Here is a 9,261-nt window from a genome sequence, read left to right on the forward strand (position 1 = left end):
TATTGTAATACACACTGGTTCTTCATAAATGTTTACTGTCAATACAGAGACCAAATACAAATATACCTGAGGCATTTGACAACTGTTTTGCGTGCCCTGGCTGGCAAACCGCTCATTATTACAATGGATAGTAATGCAAAATCCCCTCTCTGGCACAGTGGAGCCCAGGACCAAAGAGGATTTGCGCTCGAGGATTTCATAATGGAACATCAATTACATGTAATAAACCTCCCTGGCAACCCTCCTACTTATAGGAGTCGAGCCGGGGCAGCGTCTCACATAGATGTGACGCTGAGTTCAGTTAACGTAGCAAATAATATTCAGAACTGGAAAGTTCTAGAAAATCTCACAACAAGTGACCATAACATAATTGAATTTTCAGTCGCACTACTTGCGGAACACGTGCCAGAGGGGTGGACAACGCAATATGATTATGGGAGAGCCGATTGGGGCCTGCTGGAGGCAGAGTTCAATCCTCCAGAGTTGGAAGATGGCCCGTTTAACGTGGAAGAGGCTGTTGAGGCCTTGATTGTCTCTATAAAGGCGGCAGTGGCCGCAGCGATACCGACGCGAAGACGTCTCATACGCGAAACGACCTCTCCATGGACTCCAGAGCTCACTCGGCTCAGGCAGTCTATGAGAAGGGCACGGCGCAGCTATCAGGCGTCTTTCACCCGGGACGAAAGGCAATACCATCTTGCCCTGTACAGGAGACGAAAATGGATTTTCAAAGAAACCCTAAGGCAACATCGCCAGCGAAGTTGGGAGGACTTTGTAAAGTCTCATCTTACCCTAGACCCATGGGGTATCCCATATAAAATGGTGAGAGAGAAAATACATTCTCCAATGCATCTCTCGACAGTAAGACTTGGAGACAATAACAGTATGACGAAAGACTGGGTGGAGACGGCTGAGGAGTTACTTAATGTGCTCCTCCCTGACGACCGACCGGAAACGGACAACGAGATGCAACAGGAGATTAGGATCCAGGATCAGACGGAGTACAATAATGAACTACAAGTATACCCCTTCTCGGTTGAGGAGGTACAAACAGCTATACTCTCTTTTGCCAGACGCAAGGCCCCAGGGCCAGACGCAATACCTGCGGAAGTTCTGCAGCATATTGTGCACAAGATAGCCCCAGGCCTTGCAAAGATATACAACAGGTGTCTGGAAACACAGTCCTTCCCAACTCGCTGGAAGACTGCGGAAGTGATAATAATAAAGAAGTCACCAGAAAAAGATCCAACAATACCAAAGTCCTACAGGCCTATATGCCTCTTGGATGTCCTGGGAAAGACGCTTGAGAAGCTGCTGGTCTCAAGGCTGTCAAGTCACAGAATCCTTCGTGGAATGAGTGACATGCAATACGGTTTCCGTAAAGGCAAATCAACATCTGATGCCGTAAATAAGGTCGCAAGTATTGTACACTCATCTACAAGGAAATATGTTCTTGGAGTCATGGTGGATATCTCCGGCGCCTTCGACAACCTGTGGTGGCCGGCGCTCTTCTCTCGTCTTCGGGAGATTGAGTGTCCGGTAATGCTATACGGTTGTTTGAGGGACTACTGCCGGAATAGGGTTGCTAAAATCACGGCTCCTGGTGCTGTGGTGTTCAAGAACATATCAAAGGGCTGTCCACAGGGTTCTGTGTGCGGCCCTTTATTCTGGGATATAAACATGGATCCTCTGCTGAGAACTCTTGAGGAGAACAATGTAGCACTAGGAGTCGTGGCATATGCAGATGATCTCCTCGTCCTTATCGGGGGCGACAGTCGTACCGAAATAGAGACAAATGCAGGCCATGTTTTCGAGATCTTAACACAATGGTGTAAATCTTCTAAGTTAGAAATTGCACCTCACAAATCTCAATACATTCTCCTTAAGGGCAAATTGGCCCGTGACCCCATCATAAGATTAGACAATAAAGTAGTGGCGCGTACACGAGTTGCGAAATATTTGGGCGTCCTCATAGATGAGGCATGGAGTTATGTGCCACATATTAATCATGTCGCTTCAAAAGCATTAGCAGTCTTAAATAAACTGATTAGTATAGCCCAACGGCGTTTTCATCTACCTCCGTTGGCAACAAAAATGTATCATAACTGCATTTTAGCACCAATAGTAGGATACGGCTCCAGTGCCTGGGCCCACAAACTCACTCAGGTGAGGCCTGCGCTTATGGTCAGGCGAATTCAACGCAATGTTATTCTTAGATGCATAGGTGCCTTTGGCACCACACCAACAGATGCTCTTAGTATCATTATGGGCCTATGCCCACTGGATCTGATAATACGGCAAAACGCGGCAGTACACTGGCTGGTAAAACGGGATTTTCTAAAAGTAACACAAATTATGGGTGAACATCTAAATAATATAAAAGAAATTAAGCAAAAGACACTAACATCTTGGCAAGAACAATGGGACACATCAGATACAGGAAGGCGAGTTTACGACTTCCTTCCTAACGTACAAGAGAGACTACGCATTAAGCACCTAATACCTTCACAAGGTATAGTTCATTTTCTGACGGGACATGGCCCCTATCCTACATATTTCCATAGGATAGGCAGCCAACCAACACCTGAGTGTATTTGTGGTGCCCCTATGGGGACGCCTGAACATGTGGTCTTTGATTGCCCAGACTTCGAACCAGTTGCCTCTGAGCTAAGGCAGGAACTACCTAATCAGGATGTTGCACTTCTTTTAAGAAACCCTGATGCCTATAAAGTCTTACAAAGTCTGGTTGATTCAGTGTCCGCATTCGCCAAATTAATCTTTGATTAACTACGATAGTTAAACGTGAGAAAAGCCGTACTCCTCAACAGGTCTGAGGAGTATTGAGCGGCAACATTTCTAAAACAAACATGAGTTACCCTGGTGGGGATGGAATGGCGGCTGTCCCTTGCATACTGGATTTCCGTTAGCGAGGGGTACCCGTCCGCCTTCCTTACCAAACGAACAAAAGAGTACATGGACTGAAAAGAGGGCAAGTAGGGAGAGATGGTGGGGCTCCCCGATCTATGGTGACATAGGTGCGTGGGATGCCCTGGGGTGTTTCCAACAAGGTAGTTGTTGCCTTCCTTCAAGTCCAAACCTAAAACCCCACTCAAATCTTGAAAACTTGACTGGACATTGCATTTGTAAATATTGAGACAAGAATTAATCAATAGATCTTTCATAAACATTATTTATCATGTATACAATTAGTGCAAAAGCGTGCATTTTATAACTTTGTAATTTTTCATGTATTAAAGTTTTTTGTAATTGTAGATAGCGCAGAAGCGCTGTATATTGTAATTGTTGTATGTTGTAGTTGTAGTTTTGTGTAGAACTGTGTAAATAAAGGGTGGTGGAGGGAGGTAAAAATATTAAAAAATAACAGCAGTGGTTCTCTAGGTAGTAGACGGCCCACCTCCTCGCGGTAGGGACGGGCAACGCTCCTGGAAATCCGGAGCGGCAAAGAGGCCGATTTTGAAACACAATTGTAGCAAATAACATTCTTAGAGTAGAAGTACTGCTTGATGTAAATGTAGTTTTGTTTAGTAATTAGTACCCACTTTTGTAACCTAGACAGTGGGTAATGTATGTTACAATTAAATGTAAAAAAAAAAAAAAAAAAAAAAAAATGTCCCTATACATGAGCCGCGACCTGTACCACTTACGAGCGAGAGACGCGATCGCGTTGCTCACTGTACGGCGTCCGATACCGAGCCATCAGCATGTCGGTCCCCATGCGCGTTGCACTCGCACTCGCAGTCGCAAAAACGTGGGGCAAATATATTACGCGGAAGAGTTATAACAGACCGAGCCCCACTGCATGAGGGGAGTCTTTGTCACTAATGTACACAGATGGAACATTTTGGACTGGAACCAGATTACCCGTACACACGGCGCTGATTAGTAATCAATGCAGAGCCATCAAACTACAGAATATATATACAACTGTCCGTATACATGCTGAAAGAGTCTGCCCACAATGGGAACCACACGTCAGCCAGCCACTCTGATCACGCACCACTCTCTGCTTCTAACGGGCGCACATACAATATGTAAGCACCAGCATGGAACAACATCCAGTGCATCCTCTCCGCCACATTACACAATCCACACTATCACAACCAGACCAGGAGGTCCATGCGGAAAATACAATATCCCACCCTTTCGACATCCACCATTGCGCAGATCAGGCACCAACACCCACACATGTCCTATACAACGGTGCACCCAACATCACAATAGTACCTCCTGTCACAGCGCACAAACAATGACATGAGTCAAAGACACAGGTCTGACACAAGCATAGAATTGGAGCGCCGCCTCTAATAAGCCAAAGGTGCATCCTGACGTGACAAATCTGATCATGTCACAAGCATTCACTTACTATAATCACTATCAACGAACCTGCCGCCCCCGCCCCCCCCTACACCTTTCCTTACAACAACGTGTAACCTAACCTAACCTAACCTATGTTGTACCTTAACCTAACCTATGTTGTACCTTAACCTAACCTATGTTGTACCTTAACCTAACCTATGTTGTACCTTAACCTAACCTATGTTGTGCCTTAACCTAACCTATGTTGTGCCTTAACCTAACCTATGTTGTGCCTTAACCTAACCTATGTTGTGCCTTAACCTAACCTATGTTGTGCCTTAACCTAACCTATGTTGTGCCTTAACCTAACCTATGTTGTGCCTTAACCTAACCTATGTTGTGCCTTAACCTAACCTATGTTGTGCCTTAACCTAACCTATGTTGTGCCTTAACCTAACCTATGTTGTGCCTTAACCTAACCTATGTTGTGCCTTAACCTAACCTATGTTGTGCCTTAACCTAACCTATGTTGTGCCTTAACCTAACCTATGTTGTGCCTTAACCTAACCTATGTTGTGCCTTAACCTAACCCATGTTGTGCCTTAACCTAACCCATGTTGTGCCTTAACCTAACCCATGTTGTGCCTTAACCTAACCCATGTTGTGCCTTAACCTAACCCATGTTGTGCCTTAACCTAACCCATGTTGTGCCTTAACCTAACCCATGTTGTGCCTTAACCTAACCCATGTTGTGCCTTAACCTAACCCATGTTGTGCCTTAACCTAACCCATGTTGTGCCTTAACCTAACCCATGTTGTGCCTTAACCTAACCCATGTTGTGCCTTAACCTAACCCATGTTGTGCCTTAACCTAACCCATGTTGTGCCTTAACCTAACCCATGTTGTGCCTTAACCTAACCCATGTTGTGCCTTAACCTAACCCATGTTGTGCCTTAACCTAACCCATGTTGTGCCTTAACCTAACCCATGTTGTGCCTTAACCTAACCCATGTTGTGCCTTAACCTAACCCATGTTGTGCCTTAACCTAACCCATGTTGTGCCTTAACCTAACCCATGTTGTGCCTTAACCTAACCCATGTTGTGCCTTAACCTAACCCATGTTGTGCCTTAACCTAACCCATGTTGTGCCTTAACCTAACCCATGTTGTGCCTTAACCTAACCCACGTTGTGCCTTAACCTAACCCACGTTGTGCCTTAACCTAACCCACGTTGTGCCTTAACCTAACCCACGTTGTGCCTTAACCTAACCCACGTTGTGCCTTAACCTAACCCATGTCGTGCCTTAACCTAACCCACGTTGTGCCTTAACCTAACCCACGTTGTGCCTTAACCTAACCCACGTTGTGCCCTAACGTAACCCACGTTGTCCCCTAACGTAACCCACGTTGTCGCCTAACGTAACCCACGTTGTCGCCTAAACCTGCTCTGTAATTGTTATACGACTCGTTCAATTAGTGTAGTGTTGCCCACCCGCAACCCTCGCAATATAGTTCGCTACTCGCACTCCCCGCTCCCCTGTGTATCGCTTCATGTTAAACACCTTGCAAGTCTTGCTCACTTTCCACATGCTCCTGCTGTACACTGTAATGTGGATGGCAGCAGGACGTACATGCCGCCCCTCCCCACGTCCCCACCTTGCCCCCTGCCTTCGCAAGCTGGTTGGTGAGAACTTTGCATGTTCAATGCCCTCCGCATGCGACGTACTCAGGCTACGTTGTGGTGCGGCCTGTGTCAACTGTCCGCTAATGTCGTACGCGTAAACCACAATCTGTACTGCACATTCGTCCTTATGTACTGAATGATACATCGTGGCACATGTGTGACCGTACAACGACTGCGCCCAAAAACGGCGGACCATACAGTGCAAATATTGTGCACGCAGCTACGTGTCGTCTCCCTATGAGAGCTGGATTGCAGTGTGGTACGCCATAGAGACGTGTGGGAGGAACGGACGCCGTGGATGGCGATCAGCATGAGCTGTCTGTTGATGTATTCGGACCTAGTCGTCTCTCCTCACACACCGTGATGGCATGGTGCACCGCGTTCCATATCTGCGACATGCTACAGAGGCCGGTTGACAGTCGTTCGAGCAATGGACATCGCATACGTACGGGGGCCACCTTCCACGTATTGTCTAGGCGTGCACATTTTGTTGCGTGTATGTGGGCAGACGTAGTGTGGCGTGACACCTGACACAGGCATGCAATAATCGTGGAAGTTGCAAATGGCGATGGACGCCTGCGTTTTCTGGTGAAGTTACGCAAATGAACAAATGGTAACCTGTTGTGGTGCGGTTGTTCTCGCTAGGGGTGAATCGGTGATGGCGACGATAGGTTGAGGTACTAACCGGTTGTTCCAGCGATACCCACCATGCCGACGAAACTGAACGGCATCTGGGTGTGAAGCGATACGCGGCGGTGGCTGGGTGGGACCGTCCCCGGCCGGTGAGGGGGCGCCTCCCGGCGTGCTGGCCGCGCGGTGCGTGGGCGCACGCGCTACAGCCGGCTGGTGGGGGCGGCCAGTGGCAGGCGCGCCGGCCGACGGACGCGGCAGGCGTCGCAGCTGCGCGCCGGCGCACCCTGCGCGCGGCGCCGTGCGGCCAAAGTAGGTCCTCGCGGGCCCGGTGCGAAGCGCGGTGGACATCTTCAGTGTGCTGGTCCGATTGAGGACTGTGTGCGTTGAGGATGCGCCGCCGCCCGGCGCTCGGCGCCGCGACGCCGTCTGCTGCTCGGTCGCCCCAGCGGTTCTCGCTGGTGGTTTGTATCGCAGCTGTGCGGATGTGTTGGCGCGTGCGCTGTGCTGGGAGAGTTCGCTTCGGCACCCAAGTGGGGCTTTTGTCCTTCTGTGGCGCTGGCGTTGGAGCTGCCGGTCACCGTAGGTGGCGCGTGTTGTCTCCCGCCGGCAATGCCACGACAGCACGCTCCCGGGCCTGTGTCGGCAGCGGCAAGCTCAGTTGGGAGCACGGGTGGTCGCACCGAAAGCGTCTACTCGCCTAACTCCGGGCGATTGCGCCTCTCTCGAACCCGACCAAGTACTTGGGACGGCGCTGCGCGCCGCCGGGACCTGAGAGGGTTTCGAGGTGTATTGTGCAGGGGAGCTCAGCCTCCTCCTGTTTGCAGAATGATTGAGCGGACGCTTGCGTGTTCGCGCGGGCCCCCGGGACACACTCCCGGGCGGCCGGCTGCTCAGCTCTAGTTGACGCAGCTCCCTGGTTGATCCTGCCAGTAGTCATATGCTTGTCTCAAAGATTAAGCCATGCATGTCTCAGTACAAGCCGCATTAAGGTGAAACCGCGAATGGCTCATTAAATCAGTTATGGTTCCTTAGATCGTACCCACGTTACTTGGATAACTGTGGTAATTCTAGAGCTAATACATGCAAACAGAGTCCCGACCAGAGATGGAAGGGACGCTTTTATTAGATCAAAACCAATCGGTCGGCTCGTCCGGTCCGTTTGCCTTGGTGACTCTGAATAACTTTGGGCTGATCGCACGGTCCTCGTACCGGCGACGCATCTTTCAAATGTCTGCCTTATCAACTGTCGATGGTAGGTTCTGCGCCTACCATGGTTGTAACGGGTAACGGGGAATCAGGGTTCGATTCCGGAGAGGGAGCCTGAGAAACGGCTACCACATCCAAGGAAGGCAGCAGGCGCGCAAATTACCCACTCCCGGCACGGGGAGGTAGTGACGAAAAATAACGATACGGGACTCATCCGAGGCCCCGTAATCGGAATGAGTACACTTTAAATCCTTTAACGAGTATCTATTGGAGGGCAAGTCTGGTGCCAGCAGCCGCGGTAATTCCAGCTCCAATAGCGTATATTAAAGTTGTTGCGGTTAAAAAGCTCGTAGTTGGATTTGTGTCCCACGCTGTTGGTTCACCGCCCGTCGGTGTTTAACTGGCATGTATCGTGGGACGTCCTGCCGGTGGGGCGAGCCGAAGGCGTGCGACCGCCCCGTGCGTGCTCGTGCGTCCCGAGGCGGACCCCGTTGAAATCCTACCAGGGTGCTCTTTATTGAGTGTCTCGGTGGGCCGGCACGTTTACTTTGAACAAATTAGAGTGCTTAAAGCAGGCAAGCCCGCCTGAATACTGTGTGCATGGAATAATGGAATAGGACCTCGGTTCTATTTTGTTGGTTTTCGGAACCCGAGGTAATGATTAATAGGGACAGGCGGGGGCATTCGTATTGCGACGTTAGAGGTGAAATTCTTGGATCGTCGCAAGACGAACAGAAGCGAAAGCATTTGCCAAGTATGTTTTCATTAATCAAGAACGAAAGTTAGAGGTTCGAAGGCGATCAGATACCGCCCTAGTTCTAACCATAAACGATGCCAGCCAGCGATCCGCCGCAGTTCCTCCGATGACTCGGCGGGCAGCCTCCGGGAAACCAAAGCTTTTGGGTTCCGGGGGAAGTATGGTTGCAAAGCTGAAACTTAAAGGAATTGACGGAAGGGCACCACCAGGAGTGGAGCCTGCGGCTTAATTTGACTCAACACGGGAAACCTCACCAGGCCCGGACACCGGAAGGATTGACAGATTGATAGCTCTTTCTTGATTCGGTGGGTGGTGGTGCATGGCCGTTCTTAGTTGGTGGAGCGATTTGTCTGGTTAATTCCGATAACGAACGAGACTCTAGCCTGCTAACTAGTCGCGTGACATCCTTCGTGCTGTCAGCGATTACTTTTCTTCTTAGAGGGACAGGCGGCTTCTAGCCGCACGAGATTGAGCAGTAACAGGTCTGTGATGCCCTTAGATGTTCTGGGCCGCACGCGCGCTACACTGAAGGAATCAGCGTGTCTTCCTAGGCCGAAAGGTCGGGGTAACCCGCTGAACCTCCTTCGTGCTAGGGATTGGGGCTTGCAATTGTTCCCCATGAACGAGGAATTCCCAGTAAGCGCGAGTCATAAGCTCGCGTT

The 9,261-nt window shown here is 49.6% G+C and overlaps 1 non-coding gene across 1 annotated transcript in view; it reads left to right on the forward strand.

Annotated features, from left to right (window-relative positions):
* The first annotated feature begins 7,546 nt into the window (after positions 1-7,546).
* Positions 7,547-9,261, forward strand: part of LOC124771368 — a 1,909-nt gene continuing 194 nt past the window's right edge. The window contains exon 1 of the ribosomal RNA XR_007013382.1: positions 7,547-9,261. This exon is cut by the window's right edge and continues 194 nt beyond it. This is a non-coding gene — a ribosomal RNA (small subunit ribosomal RNA).

Source organism: Schistocerca piceifrons, unplaced genomic scaffold (genome assembly GCF_021461385.2).
Source record: "Schistocerca piceifrons isolate TAMUIC-IGC-003096 unplaced genomic scaffold, iqSchPice1.1 HiC_scaffold_936, whole genome shotgun sequence".
NCBI lineage: Eukaryota > Metazoa > Arthropoda > Insecta > Orthoptera > Acrididae > Schistocerca > Schistocerca piceifrons.